The sequence below is a fragment of the Pipra filicauda genome, unplaced genomic scaffold, assembly GCF_003945595.2.
Source record: "Pipra filicauda isolate LSUMZ 115617 unplaced genomic scaffold, ASM394559v2 scaffold229_size1253498_pilon, whole genome shotgun sequence".
Taxonomy (NCBI): Eukaryota; Metazoa; Chordata; class Aves; order Passeriformes; family Pipridae; genus Pipra; species Pipra filicauda.
This window is the reverse complement of record NW_024104342.1, coordinates 836,819-858,430: the sequence shown is the minus strand read 5'-3', so window position 1 is coordinate 858,430 and position 21,612 is coordinate 836,819. Positions and strand designations below refer to the sequence as shown.

The window sequence follows — 21,612 nt, the reverse complement described above, 5'->3', positions numbered from 1 at the left end:
CTGCACTGGCTTCATTGAAGCCAGTTGGAATTGGCTGTCCAAGGGACAGCCCCAGCCTTTTTTCACAGGAGTTGTCTAAGTGGGTCTATCTGAAAGGAAGACACTGCAAAGAAGATATATTAATAGAACAAATATTTGTTATAGGCAGCAATTTTCTTTCAGCCTTCTTATAGCTAACACACAATTCCTTGATAGGAAGGAATCAGAATTAAAATTTCTGTTCAGTAATTTCTCTCAGTGCTTTCAAAACCAAAGGAAATTCGTGGCTTTCTTCCCAGTTTGCTATTAATTTTGGCTTAAAACCTTTGTGGAAGACACTGGAGAAATAGAAGCTCTGTGTTAGTGCTATGCACAAGAAAGGGAGAGGCAGAATCTGGAACATTTAACTTTGCTACCAGCCCAGACACCAACAGAGTAACAATCAAACCATAAAGTATAAGATGGGAGGAGGAGGGATAGGAGAAGAATAAAGTTATAATTGATGTGATATGTGTTTTTCTCACTCTTAATCTGAAAGGCAAGGAAATACAGCAAAATCTATATCAGGTTATAGTGTAGCGTAAAAGCCATTCCTTAGCAGAAGGAAGCGATTCAACTTGTAATTGTAAAGGCCATAGCCAAGCTGACCGGGCTTGGAATTTGGGAACAGTATAAATGGTTATTAAAATATGGGTCTCATTCAAATTGCTATGACAGGGCAGAGGGATGGAACATTACAAGGTCAGGTCATGCCAATTTTCATGGTAGACTTCAGTCCAGCAAGCCAATCAATCATCCAATACATTTAAGAATTTAACTAAACTAAGCTTGAAATAGAGGTCCACATTTATATCAGAGAGAAATGCATGAAAAACTGTGGAAACAGATTTGGAAACAAAAAAAAAAAAGGATGACTCATTCTGGCTCCAAAACATACCAAGTTATTACAGTAAGAGTAGCTTTTGGGAAAGTCAGATTCAAATACATTTTTACTGCATAAATGTCAAATAATACTTTCTAAAGGAACATTTAGTTTATTTTATATTTCTCATATATAGTGCATTACATCGGATAAGAACTACTTTGGGTACACACTTCCTCAGATTAAGCATTTAAAAATACAGAATTTAGGAGAGGTGAAATTATCAAAAGGGAAGAAAAAGCCATGAGAAATAAGAAATAATATACAACATCTTGATCTTTTCATTTATTTATAAATTATACTTATGTTTTGCATTGTAAAATTATCGTTACTAAATACCAAATTCGCAGGCTTTACTAATGCCATTTGTACTCATTTTACTGTCCAAAAGTATGAAAAAATATTTTAAGATTTTATTTTTGCCTAGATCTCATCTTTTTTTGTATTGTTTTTAATGTTGGCAAATGTTTTCAAAAAAAACTCCAGCCTTTCTACTCATAGCATTTCATTATTTTGGACTCAAAAAACCCAGCAGCAATAGAGAACACAAAGGGATTTCTCAAACTGAATTTTATGCAGATATGTAGCTGAATGAAAATACATGGTCACTTCGTATACGTTGCTGGGGTAGGGTTTGCTTCTCTGGACGTATTTCCCAACTGAAGAAAGTCAACAGTTAACAGAAGATCTTCAAAGTCCATAGCTCACAGATCTTCAAAGTAGAGTTCATCTTTTCAGAAATACCAAATTGAAGCTTGACTGTTGTGAAAGGATATCTCTGTGTTTGTTTCCAGTTCTGGAGAAACCTAGATAATTGAAACAAAGTCCATGAAACTATGTCCAGAGAAATTCAGAAGATATAAAATACTTCTGAATGTGCTAAAATGAATGTTTTGAAAACTTTGACCAGTATCAAATCCCAAAAAATATAGTTCCAGATGCTTTTTTCAATGCAAAAGATGATCTTATATATTTGTAATGCAGCTTATTTTCTCCTCTGTTTTTCCATTAAGCATGTATGAATTGAGGTAGCCATGAGAAACCCAGTACCTGTGTCAATTACATTTTCCTGAATTTCTGTTGTCCATAGGATTATGTATATTATTTTTGCATCCACTTCTCTTACCAAAATGCACTATAAGAAACAAAATAAAGTACTTTTCTTGTATTCATTCTTAATTCTATGGTATTACTCATGTCTTTACATGTATTTAGTAGCCTAAACTAGAAAAGTTAAAATTCTCAGGTTCATTGTATAAATAATATAAATGGTCTCTTCTTCAATATCTGTATGGGGTTTAATATCATCTACTATCTGCAATAAAACTGCTATTTTTTCATAGAACAAATGGAGAATACTCTGAAAGCTCTGGAAAAGAATCACTTGAATGTAGTTTGCTATCAAAAGCTTTAACATTATATACAGATTAAGCACTTAAAACCAAAGAGATATGTTCATCATTAACACTTTCAGAGAATAAAGAGAGTTAAAGCAAACAGAGGAACACAGTATACTCCAGAAAAAAGAAAACCTTTTTTTTTTAAAAAGTCTACTGATTAATATCTCATTTTACTATGTTATGGCATAGAGGAAACCGCCAAAAGCTCTAACTAAAATTAAAAAGAAAAATGGCAATATTCAGAGCATTATAATATTACAATTAAGAAGGAAATAAAAATATTTATCAATAAAATTCTATATAAAATACTAAGATATTAACACATACTATTTGTCCTGAATACTACACAAAAATTAAAACATTTTTGTGTGTTGGAGAAAAGAATCTTTGAATTGTAACATTTCAGCTTCACGTAATGAATGTTCTTTTCTAGCATTGTCAGATAACAACAGTGAACAAAGCATTTCAAGCAGAATGAAGAAATGCCTTGTATCTGAAAATTATGTTAGAGAACATAAAACCAATCCATCCTATTAATCCAGACGCTCGAGCAATTCAGTTTGTCTTCTGCTTAAAGGGATCTAATAACATCAATGAGACCAAAGGGAGAACCAAGGACTTCTCATGAGAAAGACTAATGAGTATTTAATATCAAACAGACTCAGATATTAATTAATTAACTACTTGAACATTTCAAATTGATATGAACAAAAAAACAAACAAGCAAATCTGTAGCCGTTGTTACATAGTTCTCTAGCAAGTTCTTTAATTACACCTGTGGCAGTTTGAGCCACATTAGAAATCTAAAATCCAATTTTTAGGCTTCCCCCACCCCTTCTCAACAATTTATCCTAACACCGAAGAGAAACTTTCAGGTCAGAGGCTTCTGTAGGGGAAGGGGGAAGTATATACATTTATTTACACAAATAAATACTATACAAAATAAAGGCAACTATATATATATATATATATATATATATAACATTACTATCAGTCAGTCCTTTCAAGCCCCTCCTTTAACTTTAGTCCAGGAGCAGCCTTTAAGGCTGATATGTAACACAGTCTTTTGCTGTGGGAGTGTTCTGGGCTCCTGAACACTCCCTCCTCACCAAGTTCCAGCAGTTGTTTGTCGTAGTCTCTCCTCCTCATGAAGTCCGAGAAGATAGCTTTGAGTCCTTGCTCTTCTGCTGTAGTGATTTCTCCCTCTCAGTGTCCCACCTCAGTTCATAGGCTGCTGCAGTGTAGCTTATCAAGCGTCCACATCCTGGAATCTTCATTCCTCCACATCAGTTCTCAGCTGCCTCCGGCCAGCTTCGGCAGGCAACTCTCGAGCTCTTGGCTCGTTTCCAATTTTGCCTGGGACTCTTCTCCCGAGCGCCGGGCCTACTTCCACAGCCCAGTCTCTTGGCTCAGCTTCAATTCTGAGCCCCTCCTCCACTTACAGTGGAGGGAAAGAAAAAAAGCCCCCCTCTACAGCTTCACTGCAGAAAAGGGGGGGGAAGAGAGGGCTTGGCTGCAAAGCCTACCTCTCTCCTCTTACCTCAGGTGCTGTGAATCTCTTCCTTCACAGCACACACTCCAAATGCTGACTCTAACTCTAGCCAAAGGTTGAGCTGAGGGGTCACAGGGCTCCCCTCTCTCCCCCAGAGGGAAAGAGAGGGAGCCCAGCCACCCCCGGCCTTGTCCACCTACACGCAGCAGACACCAACAGCAAAACAACCAAGACTGCACTGCCAACAGCTTCCAGTGCTGTGATATATGATTTTTGAGCAGAAGCAAAAAACATGAGTGGTGATTGGCTCTCCAGGGAACACTGTCCTGGCACCCAATCACCTCTGAGCCCTTTGAACTCTCAAGGGGGGCCAATTTCAAACTATGACACACCCATGGGAAAGTATTTGACCATACCTTGAAGACAAACAAGCAGATCACAAACAAGCACACTCAGCGAAAAAACATTTCCTGATATTCAGATGGAACTTCTGTGTTTCAGTTTAGGATAGGATAGGATAGGTTTAGAATAGAATAGAACAGAATAGAATAGAATAGATAGTTGGAGTTTATTATCTGTGGTCCTGTCACTGGGCATCACTGAAAAAAAGTGTGGCTCTGCCTTCTTTGCACCCTCCCTTCAGAAATTTACGTAGGATTCCCCCTGAGCCTTCTCTTCTCTTCTCCTCTTCTCTTCTCCTCTTCTCTTCTCTTCTCTTCTCTTCTCTTCTCTTCTCTTCTCTTCTCTTCTCTTCTCTTCTCTTCTCTTCTCTTCTCTTCTCTTCTCTTCTCTTCTCTTCTCTTCTCTTCTCTTCTCTTCTCTTCTCTTCTCTTCTCTTCTCTTCTCTTCTCTCTCTTCTCTTCTCTTCTCTTCTCTTCTCTTCTCTTCTCTTCTCTTCTCTTCTCTTCTCTTCTCTTCTCTTCTCTTCTCTTCTCTTTTCTCTTCTCTTCTCTTGGTGAAATGGTCCCAGCTTTCTCAGCATTTCCTCACAGGAGAGGTGCTCCAATCCCTTCATCATCCTTGTGGCTTGGACATGACTGGACTCTCTCCAATATGTCCATACCTCTTCTCTACTGGGGAGCTCAGAACTGGACACAATATTCCAAGTATGGCTCACCAGCACAGAATAAAGGGGTAGAATCATTTCCTTCAGCCTACTGGCAATACTCCTCATTCAGCTTAGGATACCATTATCTTTCTTTTCAGCAAGGGCACATTTTTGGCCTGTGTTCAACCAAGTGTCCACCAGGATCCCCACAGTTACTACCAGTAACTGATAGTATACTACCAGTTAACACAGACACATACATTTTAGGCATCACACTTAACATCAGGTGTTAGCAATGTTACCTACTTAGCCTAGGCTCCATTTATTGTCAACCGAAGGAAGTGAACATTTTTAGTCACAGTTTCACAAGAACTTTTCATTTTTTTTTCCCAGAATAAGGGGAGAAAAGTCTCATAAAAACCAACCCCATTAGACAAGATACATAACTGATTCAGGAATTACTAGTGTTTGGAAGGAATTGCACTGAAAGGCTTTCTCGTGGATTCAGCTCTACTGAAATTAGTTAGGTCTCTCTTTCAAAAGAAAAAGGAATGAAGACAGTCTGATAACCCCTCCAAGTCCTGCTTGTTATCCTGATGAAGAGTGCTTTCAGATTCTAGGATATATTTCTGTTCATACTGTAACAAATGTGCTCCAGGGTATTTTTGGAAGAAGGATTTCCTGTCAAACATCAGGATTCTTCTTCATGTGTTAGTAATAGTAGCTACATGCCAGAATATTGCCATTGAGTGTGAATCATTATTCTTTCCTTGATTGTAGCTAGATCATCATAAATGAGGAAGATTCTCACAGAGCTGTTCCTTTCCAAGACAAATGTTATTGTTTTGGTCTTTTACCTGATTACTGGTTCTTAAAATAGCAGAGCTTCTGCTGCAGAATGCCTAATTAGGTAATTTGCAGAATTTTTATTATATGCTGTTCTTTATCAAATGACAACAGCTACAGAGATTAATAAAGCTGTCAGCTGCAGATAAATTCATAAATGTTTATTTTGATTTCTATTCTCATGTGTTACTTATTAGGATATTGTTGGTTTTATTGAGGGAACTGAAGTGGATAGATTGAGTAGAATTATCTCTTTAACATGAGGTAGCTTCAGATTTTGTTGAATAGTATCCTCCCTAGAGAAAGGTCCGGTAGCAGTAGAATTTTAACTAATGGGTAGACAAAGAGTTATTATTAGTATGGACTACATATTTGGCTGGCAATAGGGATCATCATAAAGTGCTAAGAAAAAGGAAGGGGAATTCAGTATCAAATAAATATTTGACAAAAAATGCATCCTTAACTTCTTGAATTATATAATTAGAAAAGCAGCAGAATTTATTTAATCATTAATATAATTCTAATGATAATGATCAACACAGTAAGTATTATCTTGTTTTCCCTTTCTTGATAAAAGTTTGAAAAGTACAAGTCTTTGATTAAAAATGTTCAGTGAACGCATATACTTCTTTTCAAAAAGAATTTCACACTCATACTGAGTCACAGAAGAGCACAGGAATACTTATGGTTGATTCCAGTGGATCTCGCAATTCACCTACCCTTCTGTCTCCACCCTTCTAGTTAAAAATCTTATTCTGTTGTTGGGTACCTCTTAATTTAGGCATTGATGCTATAAATGGAATCAGGGGGTCTTTTAAGAATAGTGTGTCAGTCTCTCCTAAGGAATAGTCAAGATCAAAAGTGTCTTGACCATAAACCCACTCTACAATGCATCTTTGTCCCACTTTTTATAAATACCAGTATTCATGTGTGCATGTTTGTAGATCAACAGAAGCAGGAGCTGATTACCAATGAACAAACAGATAAGGGACTTTGACTTGCCTGGCTTGCAATGTACCTGAAGCTTCCTATAATTTCTGTGCAAGACATATCTCACAGAATCACAGAACATGCTGAGTTGGAAGGGACCCACAAGAATCACCAAGTCCAGCTCTTAGCCCTGCACAGGACCATCCCCAAGAGTCATACCAGGTGCCTGAGAGAGTCATCCAAACACTTCTTGAACTCTGTCAGGCTTGGTGCTGTGACTACCTCCCTGGGGAGCCTGTTCCAGTACCTAACCACCCTCTGGGTGAAAAGCCTTTTTCTAATATCAATCTAAAGCTCCCCTGACACAGCTTCAGGCCATTCCCTCAGGTCCTGTCACTGGTCACCATCCTGTGTTGATTTAAAGATTGCAAGTGATGGAGAATACAACACATTCCTAATTTCTGCCACTGGTTAGTTATCCTCATTACTAAAAGACACATTATTAAGGATCTGAATTTAACTAGTGCAAGTTTCCAAACTTTGGCTCTCATAATATAGTATGCTTTGCAGATGAAATGTATTTTACAATTGACAATTAATAGTATCAGTGGATAATTAAAATAGACCTTTTCGTTACCATGTTCAAACTAGGTATTTGCTAGACATATTCTTTTTCCTTATTTAGTTAACATCAGCACCAATATTTTCCTACGTATTTTTATTTTTTAAAAAATTAGAAAACATTTAAACCAATTAAGATTTCAGATTCTTTTGAAAATTGTAAGGAAACCTTCTTTCTAATCTCTCTATAGATTCAAATGTTAATAGAAAGTCTGTTAGATGTACTTAGCATGTGACAGGAAAATCACATTATCTTTAAACATGAGAACTCCTTGGTTTTAAGTTTGTAGATGTTGTCACTTAAAGTAGCATATGTTTTCATGATAACCATTACTGTACAGGATAGGGATGAATCACACTAGATGTTTAGGGGTTAAACTAAGATCAGATACAGAAGAGAGCAGGAAAGGATAGACAAATATTTTTGTTTGCAAACTCCCTTAAAGCTTTTCTCCCTCCTGTCCCTCCCCTTTTAGAGAGGCATCCATAACTCTATATAAACCTCAATAAAATTCAAAAACTAGCACTTCTTTATTACTTCCTAGGCAGTTTTTCCTGAAGTGCCTGGTTTTAATGAATTGTCCTAACATAAAAGTGTTGGTAACTTAAATATTTTATAAGTATTTTAATAAATATTGCTACACACTGAAAATCACCACAATTGTGATAAATATGAAAACATAACTAATGCTGACAGGTAAGACCCTTCATTATGCTGCCCCAACTACTGGAAATACAAAGCCAAAGAAGCTCAGTGAGTTGTGTGTAAAGTTCCTGAGTGAGCAGACACCAAGAAATGGATAACTTAGTGCTTCTGTTGCAAGATTTGCTTTGTCACCGGTGCCATTAGAAAGTAAGAACATTCAAATTTAAAAGCCTAGGTCTAAGGTGTGAGAATTATGATACTGTCAAGTTCCTGAAAATGCAGCAGCTTGACTGTAATGGAGTTCCAAGAAGCTGATGCTCAAAATATTAATAGACACAAACTATTAACTCAGGCTCACAGCTCAGGCAAACAATTTCTGTGAAAGAAAGCTCTAAAAGAAACACGATTCTAAGCAGCAAACTAGGGAGGGAGCTCGCTTATTCTCTTCAAAACTAGAAAGGGAATGTCTTTTCTACCCATACACAGACACTTTCACTATGTTCTAATAACTTCACCTAGGCTTTTGAAAATATACTTTTTTCTAAGCAAGTAAAAAAAAAAAAAAAAAGAAAAAAGCAACCAAAAAAACCCTTTCTGAATCAGTAAACTTCCAGTTTTCAAAAGAATGCCCAAGCTACCTTGATTTATCACTTGAAGGAGCTAGGAGATCTCTGTCTAGAAAATTCAATTCATTGTCTGGAGAACACTTATAGGTTCAGAAAGGAGAGGAGACACAAGAAGAAATAATTATATCTAAGCACTTATTACACTCATCATAGAAGAACAAAGCCTGATTTCAATTTAGCATGGAAGATACACTTAACAAGTCACTGCAAAATGTATATGGAAAGCAGAGAAGTAACCTCTAAACTAAAGAGTCATACTTTCTGTTTAATCTTTCTTTCTCTCCTTCTACACAAAGTAACTCAACTTTATAAGTTCTTCCTCTTCTCTTCTCTTTACCTTCCAGAGAGTACAAATAGTTCCCTATAAAAGCATTGTTTTTTCCATAAGAAAGGAAAGGGCAAAGAAATGTATCATCACCTATCATCTCACTATTTGGTGGTAGCCAAAGGGTGGTGACATACAATAGCTGATATCTATTTTAATATGTCTCCATGATGCTAAAAGTAAGTCAAAGATATTCTCCTACTTTCTGTTAATTTATCATCCTGGGGGAAAAAAGTGTCCAAAGCAGATGACCAGATGGACTTCTAGTGTCCGAATTAATACAAATCACATATTACAAAAACAGGTAGAGAACTTGTCTCAGTTAAGGTAAATGCGATGTTCCAAAATAATTGACCAATGATTTTATGCAAGTGGATGAATTAAAAAAAAAATTCTATCTCTGTCTAAACTGTATGAGACAGAAAGCATTTGAAAAAAGAGAAGCTCACATACAAAGCCCCTATTTTGCAGTTCCCTTTCCCTTTTCCAAAGCTGTCCAATTAAACCCTGTTAAGTTTCCTGTCAAATTAAATAGTCAGTGATGTTTAATACAAGAACTGCTCCAGATTTCCAATGTGAAAGGAAAGGATAGACCACTATAAAATTTTGTATTTAAAGGCAAATCTGCAAATAAGTACCATAAGCTAACCTCTCAGAAAATGCAGGGTTACAGAGTCATTTCAATGCTGCATGATCATAAGTGAAAAGAAATTTTCTCATTGCTGCAAGAAAAGCTGTAGTATTTAACAAGTGTTCATTATAAATTGACCAAACACATAAAGTGGAATCCCCATGATACTTGATATTTGTTTTAATGCAAATATATTGCTGTATCAAGTGTTGCTGCATCCTCTTTACTTCTTACAAGAAAAAAAATCTTGAGGTTTAACAGCCCAGAGTCCTAGTGCATGTATTCAGACAGTCTCAGAGTTCACACTCACATACATGAGAGGAAACACTTATACTCTACCATAAACCTTTGTTTGGTAGACCTTTGAGGGGAAATGTGGTTTGTAAGATTGATTCATTAGCATTTGCCTCCAGTAACAGGCTAATGAAAAGAGCTCAATTATGCATAGATCTGCGAAGAACTCAAATATTTCTACTGCTACAATGGTAAATAAGGTTGGATGGTATCAGTAAGGAAGAGCATTTTAGAGTTCTGGGCTGCCTGTTATCAGACTTTTGCTCTTAACTTAGGTGGGAGGTCACTCAAGGAAAATATTTCACCTGGTATACATTCGTTCAACATGCTTCAATTTATTTTCAGATCCTGTTTTTCTTAGGGATTTTAATTTAGGAGTGAATAGATGATTTATAATTACAAGAATCACTTAATCACATTCTAAGTTTCTACCTCATTCTTACTCAGTTGTATTTAGGAGGCTCCATTATAACCCTATGTCTCTGCTACATTGATCTGTGGTTATGTTTTATGCCTTCTTGTTAAATAAGCTGAAGCTTTGAAATGAACAAAGGAAGCATAGTTCCCCACACAGGACATAAACTTGTGGAACTCATTGTCATGAGGTGCTGTGGATGTCAAAAGTATAAATGTTTGCAAAGACAGTTACACAAATCATAGATGAAAAGTGTGCTGAGGACTGTTATTCAAAAGATGCAGCAACAGCTTTCTCCTCAGGAAATACCTGCACTACAGTTTCTTCAAAACAAGGGCATTTATCAAAGGAAGCACTCCACAAATGGAGTCTTTTCTTATCATCTTTTTCTAGAGATGGCTCCTATCAAAGACGAGATTCTGGGCTGAAGGGTAATTTAGTCTGCTCCAGACACAGCAATTTTTCTTGTTGTTCCTAAACTGCCTATGTGATCTAGCACTACAGCCCCATTTGAATGACTGTAGCTCAAAGGTAATTGCTCTTCCAGAGCAACTTAAGTAGCTGCCTTACCCAAGAAACCCTCTTCATCAATCAACAAAATTAGACATCTGCTTGATGTCCTCTGCTTATCCTTGCTTAGGCTTTATACCTTCTATTAAATGAGCACCAAGTATGGCAGAAATGTAAAGCACAAAATCAAAACATTTTCTGACACACAGACAATAAAACTGTGATTGTGCTCTCTCCTAGTTCACTGAAAAGCTCATATGCTAAGGTGTGCTACAGGGATGTGTAAGTTGTGCTTCTCACATAAAACATGGGTTTGGAAACTAAGTAGGAACAGATTTGGACTTGCAGAAAGCTCCTGTGATTTCAGGGAGTCTCTGTGTGACTGCAATCACCCTCCCAGAGAATATCTGGGAAAGGCATTGAAAAAGGTTTTCTTACAGTCAGTCATCTGGGTCTCAGCAACCATGCCTGTCCCGGCATGTCAGCGTGGAAAGGTCCTTCCCTTTGTGCTAGGGAGAAGGAATGAGTTGCAGTTGCTGACTGGCTTCCCTTTCCCAGAAAAATAAGCTACTAAATTAAAACACCACACTTCTCAGTGGCAAACCAGTCTTCCAGTCCAGAATTACCACAGTTTTCAAAACATAGTAACATAATGGAAGAAATAAATTTCTGCAGTTCCTAGCTACAGTGACCCTTTTTTTCTAAATCTTCATGATATTATTATTAGAAATTAGAATTTTATGGCACTGATACCTGTTCAAAACACTAAAATGTCTTCATATTGCACAGCTTTTTTTGTATTACTCATTTTTCATACTAATTTTATGATATGTCAGTTTAATTAATATTTTCCACTGCCACATTTTATTTGGTAATTTTAACATATTTATCTCACACCCTGTCTTCTCTAAGGGCAATTTAAAGTATAAGAACTTGACAGAAAAGAAAAAAAAATCTATTAATAAATTCAGCAAGACACATAAGAAAGAAAATGTATTTTGTATCAGAATAAAAGTAAGCAGTGTATTTTGGGTCAATCACTGTCACTTAAACAGCTATAAAAACTGTTATTTCTCACAGGCCTGACAGAAACCTGGATATAAATGTTTTAATAACTAAATGTCCATTATAAATTCAAAGCTATGGAACAAACCTCCTTTTAAGAACCTCACATATTTTATTACAATCTCATTCCCCTTATTTTGGCTTAGACACAATATTTACTTGGTCAGAACATTTGCTTAAATATTAAGTAGAAAATCTACCTAAAGCAGTATTAATAAAAGATGTTTCAAGATATTAACTTTGTAAACGGTTGTAATGAATCTTTGTAGCCAGGAAACTCAGTCTACCCAGAACACAGTAAATTATCTTTGTTTCATTAAAGCACTATTTGTGGAAAAGCTCACTTAATTTAAAACAGTGCTGCTTCAGATATGGAACTCCTGAACATCTTCGCTGAAGACAACTGGACTTCGGAATTTAATATGAAGCTTCTTATCAGCCCTCAAAGTGACAACATCATCTACATACTATTTATATTTCTAAATGCTTCTCAGGATTAAGTAATTATTTAGTAGGTAAAAAAAATTGGTTGATTTCTTTAGTTCTGGATGAGTGATTCCATGACAGTTCATTTAAGAATGAACTACATTTAGTGAGGTACTGGCTTTTAAAAGTGGCCATGTACCTTTAAAGCAATCTTTAAAATACAGTCCTCCCAGTAGCCAGAGGAACAGGAACATAATTTAATTTTCTCTGTTCTAATCTTGAGGCTCTTTCTCATACTGCAAAATGGTAAATAAATGTCAACTCAAGAAGCAGCAGCAATTTATATTCTTGAACACTAGAAAGTCAGTTCCAAGCTCTTAGATTTATTTTGCTTTTACATCTCTTAGATCATACCACCTTGTTGGTATTTTTAGGGCTGAAAAATAGTTCCCAAGGGTCTAAGTTCTTTGTATCATACTAACAGTGTGTACCATTCACTCCTCAAATTTTTTCTTTTTTCTTGTTAAGGATTCCATATTTATTCTGAGCATTAAACATAGAAGTATATTTCAGTTATGAGTCATAAATTATTGACAACTAAGAGGTATTCAAACCTTGTTTAAAGTAATTTTTTTTCTATCTGACACTAAAATTACTGCCATTAAAGTCAACTTAATTTTGAAAGTTTAAAATAGATCAATATTTCCCTTTTAAAACACAGGGACAACTTTAAACAAGTTGTACAAGAATATAACGCACATTTTTCTACTCTGAGATAACTGTTCTGCATCCAACAAGTAAAAGCATGTCTCTTGGGTAGTAGCATAGTGAAGAGGATTTTGCCAGCCTCCCTAGTCTTACTCTGCATGAAGCCCAATTACCCTTGCTGGAAATAAATACACAAAGGTTCACTTTCACTGAACATGAGTTTGTCTATAGTTACCACCAACTGAAATTAGAAACCAGTTTAGGCTGGTTGCCTGGAAATCTTGCTTTTGTTTTCTATGACATTAAGAGATCATATGATCACACTCTTGGATATCATCTCTTGTATTTTAATAAAACTATTAGAAAGAAAAGCAGAAAAATTCCCAGTTCTGTATGTCTTCATACACAACTGCTGTACACCCTAGGAATCCTTATTTTGTTAAACTACCACCTTCTCTTTTTAAGCAGTGGCCTCCAGAAGGTGATCTTTCAACCACAGGTGATCCTCAGAGTCTGATGGGGAGTTTGTAGCTGTCTCGTGTACTGCCTTAATTTGTGTTTCACTTGAAATTGTGAGGAGAATGCTTGTATGGGTGCCCGGAGGTTTTTGACCAGCCTTGGACTTTGCTTAGAGTATTTGGGTACCTCTGTTGAGGACATCTGGACGGTACTAATGAAAGCCTTCTTTACATTGTCACTAATATTTGTCAAAGTAACGCAGGTCAGTTTGCAAGGAAAAGAAAAAGTTTTGCCATTGACTGAAAGCTTCATTTTCTCCTCCAATAATGAGGTAATAAAGATTGAACTCCATCTTTACAATTAATAACAGAGATATCTGCACTATCACAGCACTGTACTCTTAGCATCCTGAGGCCATCAAGAGCCCTGACTGTCCCCGCCCAGCTCTGCTCATGGCTCCCCCCACCCTGCCCATGCCCCAGGACCCTATTCCAGCCCCCTGAGGCCATCTGTCCCTGTCCCAGAAACGCTGTGGCAGGGCCAGTCTTCATAGCCAACCTCAACCTCAGCTCACCTATGATTCTTGAGGCTGGGGCTGCCTCAGTGCCCCCCCAGCTTTCCTACTTCTGACTGGGTGGGACAGGCTCTGGATGGTGAAGACCCTGGTGAACTAGCCTGCATGGGCTACCCTGTGGTCCCTGCTCCCCCTCCACAGGGCTCCATCCCTCAAAGTCAGCTTTACTGTACCGTGAGTTCACTAGAATAAAATCAGATGTTTCCAGTCCTGTTTTTCTTTTTTCTTCACCCTCTCTTTCCAAATCTTCATGTTTTGCAGAATGCAACAACCTGTAAGTGTTTGGCAGCTCTGGTCATCAAAAGTGCATCACTCCCATCCCTACTCTCAGTGCTGGCTCTCAGCTGAATCCAATTGAAGCTCAATGTTTCAGTTCTGACCTTTAAAGGCCAGCATGTGATTGGCCTTGGCAACCTAACGGATGGTCTCAGTCTCCCTGATTATGACCTCTCATGACAACTGCATTCCTCTGGGGAACTGGAAATGTCAGACATCAAAGTAAGACCCATAAGCGTGTCAGACAGTTTTCTCAGCAGCTGGCTTGTGACTAAGAAACTCACTGTGACAGAGATCAGAGTGACCACAAACAAAACTGTAAAGCTCAGATGTTTGACCTGGATTTCCCAACATCATGATAAAAGGAAAAGCATCCACTGACAAGATGATGAAGAGGAACGTTAGGACAGATTCTCAGCTGCTGTAAAGATGTATTGTTTGGCTAAAGACAAAGGAGATGAGTATCATTAACCTATTGGTCCTCACATGCGCATTAGTTGCAAGAGAAAGTTGTGCTGGAAGATCTGTCTGTTAGAAAATGATCATTTGATGAAATTGAAGGTGTTTACCAGAGCAATTTTTAAAGGTAGCAGAAGTAGCATGTTCTGGTAGTGTTAATATATTTTATTTTGACCTTGTGAAACATTTTTAGTTCAAAAAAGTCAAATTGTGCAATGTTTCATGCTAATTTAGGGTACTGTAATGGTTAAACCACATCAACTAGTGCATTATGTCAAGTCAAAGTAATATAATAGAATACAACACTTTCTGTCACAACATAATCTTTCCCAGCATTTTTGTAGGTATTCTATTATTGACACCACATTCCTAAAATAAAATAAATTTAAAGTAATATTTTAATTGTTCTATCACAATATAAATATTTCAATTTCTAATCCAATTACTAATATAACTATTTCATCAATTGCTTACAGTCAAAATAAAAATTTCACCACTTGCAGCAGACTGGAATTTTCAAATTCTCCAACTTTTCTCACACTTTATTATGATGCTTAGATGACCAAATTCTTCAAAGGTAACTATAATACAATATGATAGAAAAATCAAACGACATACACCATCCTTTGTATCATAAATAGGTTTATTTATTTAGAATGACTGCCAGTGTCCAATCTTCAAAGATGTTCAGATGTTAACAAATATTTATAAAAGCAAACAAACCATGAATATATTCTGCTCACACAGTAATTTAACAGTTTTCCCTCTGTAGTTTAAAGACATATGTCTCTCAATTTTCTCCCTTTACAACATGCAGATGATGAAAAATAGCCTTATCACCCTAAGTGATTTTAGATATTCATCATTAAGTCTGTATTTATCATGCATAGGATCCATTAAGGAGGATTTGTCTCTGTGGTAAAGGCCTGGGTTTTGTAGGGGTTGCAGGACCATCTGTGCAGTCATCCTGATACTCCCTTTACAGTGTGACACAAGCCTGCGTGGTGGAATTTCGTTAAGCTCTAGGTGTTTCAAACAAGGCCTGCAAGAGTGGGTAAGTGATGTATATAAAAGCTTTGTCTGATCCATTGTCATTTACAGCAGTGAAGTTGTTCTTAATGCTTACCATGAATTAGGGAACACCACAGAGAGTCACATTCTTAGATTCTGGTTAATCAAAAGACTCTGTTGAAGTGAATGGCTCAAAGCACATAATGAGCTAGATTTGCAATTGAAGTCAATGTAAGAAGTTCAGAAAAGACATCAAAGGCAGGAGCTAATGGGGGTTGAAGGAAGAAATTTACCCGTTCTCTGAGACTTTATCACCAGTTTCACTCATAGGCAAAATTGATGAAGTTATACTCTGCACAGTGTAATACCCAAAGATGTTACATATAAATCCATGTTTTCCAAGCCCTAGTATCCTTAGAGAGAGCAGAGGACATTCACAGCTTTAGTGCTATGTGACTTTATATAGACTTAGGCAATATCTCAGGGACACCTAGTTTAAGATACGGAGCTTCTTGCAGACCCTGGTTGGGGAACAGATTCCAAAAATTTATTCAGATAGAGAAATGTCTTTTTGAATCAGAGTATAAGAATCAGAGAAACACAGGAGAGGGAGAAACCTCCTGGATCAGCAAACAGTAACCTGCTATCATATCAGCCAATTCTTTCTTAAATATAATCTCTCTAAAAACAAAGATACAATAACCACCTGATACAAGTGTACATCAAGAAAAGAATAGTAATTTTAAGAGCATAATTTGAAAATTTAATAATGACCTATAATCTGTTATATTTTGAATATCTTGACACTGGTAATAAAATTAAGGTTTTAATAGTATCTTTTTAAGAAAGAACAAAAAGCCTTAAAGACAACACCTTGGATTGTTTCCAGGATGAGACTTGAAGCTGCTAAACTGACAAACAAGTATTTTCCTTTATGTGTTTTGCTGATTATAAGAAACAGGTGAAAGCTTAGTAACACATGGAAATATTTTTTCTTGTACAGATTACTTCCATAGGAAGAACAGTCAGGACATAAATTAATGATTAGCTCAGCTGGTTAGAGCATGGTCCTAATTACACCAAGGTCATGGGTTCGATTCCCAAACTGGCCATTCACTGAAGAGTTGGACTTGGTGATCCTTGTGGGTACCTTCCAACTCAGTATATTCTGTGATTCTGTAATCATGTGAAAAACTTTCTTCACCTACCTGCTTGCATCTTGAAAACCCATGAAAGTATTCAAAAAAATACTCTTCCTGTAGATAGAGGAAAACATTCTCATTGACTTTTCTGGAAGCATGTCAAAAACATGAGTGATATCTCCAAGAGCTCTTCAGTGATAAAGTCTGTTCCTTTCCTATGGCTGCAGCACACACGATAAGAATAATCTCTATCTTAAGCTATACACTTGAGGGTTTGGGCTGTTTGAGGCTTTTGGGTGAAGATTCAGATGGTAAGGAAAAGACAAGAAGCAGATGCTCTGTTACTTAAAAGCTTTCCCAGAGCCCTAAAGATCAGAGAGCAATGTTTGGTGCTTTGGGCTACATGGGACTTGTTCAGGCCCCATGGCTTCTTCACTTTGGTAAGAGTTTCTGAAATACCTGGAAAAGATTCTTTGTAACTTGTTTCTTACAAAGCTCTAGTGACATATGAGATCAATATTTATAAAAACTGAAAATAAAGATAAGAAAAAAAGTGTTAGGTTCTTATATGGACAGAAGACTGGCTTCAATAAACAAAACTTTTTTGGAGGGCCCAAGGACTAGTGTTAAGATATAGATATGTACTTCCTGCTATTCCATTTCTCCCTAAGGGATTTCGGTGTAGTTTTTTGGGTTTGAGTTTTTTTGTTTTCTTTTTTTTTGTTTGTTTTTTTTTTGAGAAGGGCAAGGGTTAGGTATTTTTTTTTTTGTTTAGGTAACAAAGCTGGCAAAAAGGAGAAGACAACATCAACTTAGGTACAAGGAGGGACCATACACCTCACAGCTTCGCTCATTGCTTATTGCTGACTTTGTCGTACATCTGTAAGTTTAACTACTTAACGGACAAAACAACTTCACAGATTTTCCCAGCTGTGAGGCAGTCTTTTGTTCTGGGGGTTTACTCCACAATTCGTCTGTTCAGTGGTTTTCCTACCAACATTAAGTTCTTCTATAACAACAAGAAATATCTATGAATACACTTATCCCAAGAGATCATTACTAGGATCACTCAGAATGTTTTTATCAGTACAATGCATCTTCTAGTTATCAAAACTAAAGAAAAAATTATGTGTCTTATCACTGTAATCACTGGTTTCTTATGGAAAAAGGTCTGGTTTATAAAGTGCCTCAGTAATCTAAAATCTAGAAGACCGCTATCTAAAATCTGTGATCAGTAATCTTTCTAAAGAGGAGAAATAAAGAAGAAAAAAACTAAGATGGGAACTAGTGATGTCATTCAATTTAGCAGTTTGAGATACTCACAGACATAACCAGACAACAACAGCATAAAAACTAAGACCAGGAAAGTTTCTCCCACTTGATCAACTTTCACAGCTACCTCCTTTACATCTGACAGACTTCTGTTTTTTTTCAGTAATGTTACTATCTCAGTTATACTTAAGACTCTTTCCCTGAAAAATTCATAGTATAATTAGAAATAAGAAGCAAAAATAATTACAGAATTACTATTAATGCATTATATCAGAGAAAGGGAAAATATGCAGAAGGGGACACAAGCGTTTTACAGTGAAATTTTAAAAATTTAAGACTGAAAAATATCAAACACTTAAAAATCTGTAGGATACAGATTTTAGATATTTTAGTATTTATTTAAGTGCACTAAGTATACAGAAGTATCTCGGTAGCTCTGCAATAACTTAGCACCTATTTCAAACCCTAATGAATGCTGTGGATTTTGAGGTTTGCTTTCTCACCATATATTCTGAAAGGACTGACTAACAGATGTGCTTTAAAGATTTCTGTTTCTTGCTCACAAGAACAAATTCTTAAATGTAGAAAAACCACAATGGTGATTATTTTTCAAAAAGCTATGGTGGTGTCATCATCCCATGAAGATGGTTTTGTTGTTCTCAGATTGTCCTTTAAAGAGTGGGGTCAAAATTGTCCCTTTGGGGAAGGAGATTCTTGGCACCCAGGCAAGCAAATTGTTCCTGACCACAAGATATAGCAGGTAAAGCAGGAAAAGTCACAGCAAGTAGATGTCTGAAATATAAGAAATTCTGAAAAAACTGCAGTGAGGAGGGTACACTTCCTTCAATGAAATCCTCAGATTTGATTCAGTTAGAAGTCTGAACTTCATATTCAGCACCTAGACATGCATTGAGGCTATGAGGTGTTAGAATACTTCCAGGTGTAAAAACTACAACGGTTCCACAGTGAGTTTGTGGCACCTCCACCTTTGGAGGTATTGAAACCCCCATTGGACAGAGCCCTGGGCAGCCTGATCCAGGCTGCCCTGCTGGAGCAGAAGGGTTGGAGACAGCAACCTCCAGCTGCCCCTGCCAACAGCAGCCGTTCTGTGTCCCTGCAGCCTCAGTCAATGCCTGCTGCATGGCATGGCAAGGGCCTGGCCAGGGAACTGGGAGCTACTGCTCCAGGAGCCACAGGGCAGAGCCAAGCAGCTGGTGCCCATTGCACCCTGGCAGAGCAGTCAGGGCAGATGGGGGCAGCAAGGCTGGAGACAGGGACAGGCTGAGGCCAGGCCCATGGCTCAGGGCCAGCAGTCTTAACAGGCAGACCTAGTTAAGACCCACTGGGCTGGGGGTCAACCCGGGCCATGGCTACCTCATGATGCCTGGGAGTGTCTCCCAGGGCCACAGCAGGGAAGGGGCTGCCCTCAGCAGCACCAGCTCTGAGCTGGGTCTAACTCCTGGTAACCAAAACTCCCTCTACCCGTGAGGTGAGGGAGGTCTCCTGTTGCAGCCTGGGATGGCAGTACAAGCAGTAATAAAGCTATAGTTTCGTTCTCCTAGTAGCTAAGTGCCACTAAAGCTGGTATTACGCTCCTCAATGCCCATCCCTCCAGTGTCTGAGAAACTGCAGATCTCAGCCAAGAACAGTAATGGGAATTCACTGGCAATACAACTCTGCTGTGGAAATGAACAAAAGAGATGTGCTGAAAGGGGGTGAGAGACAGTTCAAGGGTATTATTGTACTCGACTGGCAGGTCAGGCTGAGACAGAGGAGTCCCTTAAGTAAAAAAAAAAACAAAACATGAAGTGTTTCTTTTCAGTGATAAAGGTCATTTGAATTAGTTGCTTGGGGACACTGAGTGGGCCTGCCTATAGACCATTTGGGAAAGGGTAACTGTGGTGAAATGAATTCAAATCACTGTGCTTTATGCTCAAAGGTCGTAGAAGTCAATACCATGGCTTGGAACAAGACTGCAGTTTCTGACCAGAGAAATCATTTCGACATGGAGCTTACTAAGCTTCGAAGAGCACCTACATAATATGAAATGTTAAATTGATATGTATAATGTCAAATCGTAACAGTGGGCTACACTTACCCATTCCAGGCCTACATTTTTTACTTTTTCCTTTGGAGAATACTGGCTGCAAAAATAAACAAATAGCAGCAACTAACAGATTTATACACATTTGGAAGTGGTTGCATAGCAACAACTTCAGAGCTATCTTCCTCCTTCTTGTAAATTTATTATTGTCAGAGTGACTGGTGGGATTAATTACCTGTTTTGCTACCTTTTGTCTCTCATGTGCTTTGGAATTCATATATGGAAAAAATGGGATTTTTCAAAAAGTATTTTCAATTTCTCTAAGAAATAAAAACCTCTTATCACACTAAATACAAAGTAAAACACATATGAGATGCAGAGGCTACAGTCATTGCTCTCTGTTGGTCATTGTAACAGTCAAGTGGAACATAAAAGGCTTATCTCCAGTACCTGCCATAAACCTGTGTATGAATTTTCCAAATCAGAGGTAATAAATTTAATGGACTATTGAATAAGGAAAATTAGGGATATAATTTCCCACAAATTGATGTGTATGCTACTCTTTATTGATTACATTATTACGCTATTGTATTTCTGAGTAATATGGAACAGATGTCTCTCACTAAGACTTTCAGCTGAGAAAGCAGCCTATCAAAACTGGGAAACAGATTCTATTAATAACTTCAATTTCAACAACCTTAATGTTTTTTTAGAAAAATAAGATAATAGGTTGTAGTGGTTTGGACTTTGTTTTCCCCCAGAGGCTAAGAAAAGTGGTAGACCCCAAGGGGTGGAAACCCCTGGAAGTTTTGAAGTTCTGCCCAATGGGCGCTCCTGCAAAAATGTAAACATATCACAAGCTCACCGAAGAGATGAGTTGTAGTTTGGTTGTTGGGAGAGGTGGCCATGTTGTAGAGCCACGAGGTAGGGGCTCTGAGCCCCTTGGGGCCTCTGGCCCCCTCCCAGCCCCAGCTGGGGGGAATGCAGAGACTTGGAACAGTCTTAGACTGGACTAAGTGTCTGTAGTTAAGCCGGGAGATGTTCTTCTCCATGGGCGCAGAGCAGCAGCTGGCACTGACCAGAGAAACGGTGGCAGAGAGCCAGGACAGATAAGAACTGAACTGGAGGAGTAGCAGAAACAACATGCAGCACTGCAGAGAAGACTCCTGGAAAGGGAGAGAGAGAGAGCCAGTAGCTGAGAGACAGAGTTCTGGGGGTAAGACTGATACCAGACCCCCCAAAACTCCTTTGAGATCCCTCTGAGAAAAGAGGGAGATGGACTCCTATTAAGGAGAAGAGTTTTAGACATGCAGCACCGGAGAGAGAGAGAGAGGAGCTAAGAAGCTCAAAAGACGTCCCAGAGCTGGACCGGGACAGCCAGATGGATTGCGGGGGGAGTTGACCTTGGCTCCCCCCTCACACTGCTGCCAAGGTGGCAGCCTGAGAGACAGGGCACAGAGGCCCTGCAAGCTTGAATCTCCTGGAGATACC

General features: G+C 37.9%; 1 long non-coding RNA gene across 1 annotated transcript; it reads right to left on the bottom strand.

The window, feature by feature from the left end:
- Positions 1 to 1,439: 1,439 nt before the first annotated feature.
- LOC113991733 lies at positions 1,440 to 14,301 on the bottom strand. The gene is made up of 2 exons (XR_003542035.2): positions 14,091 to 14,301; positions 1,440 to 1,707 (listed from the first exon to the last, which is right to left on the bottom strand). It is a non-coding gene; the product is annotated as an uncharacterized LOC113991733 (long non-coding RNA).
- Positions 14,302 to 21,612: the final 7,311 nt, after the last annotated feature.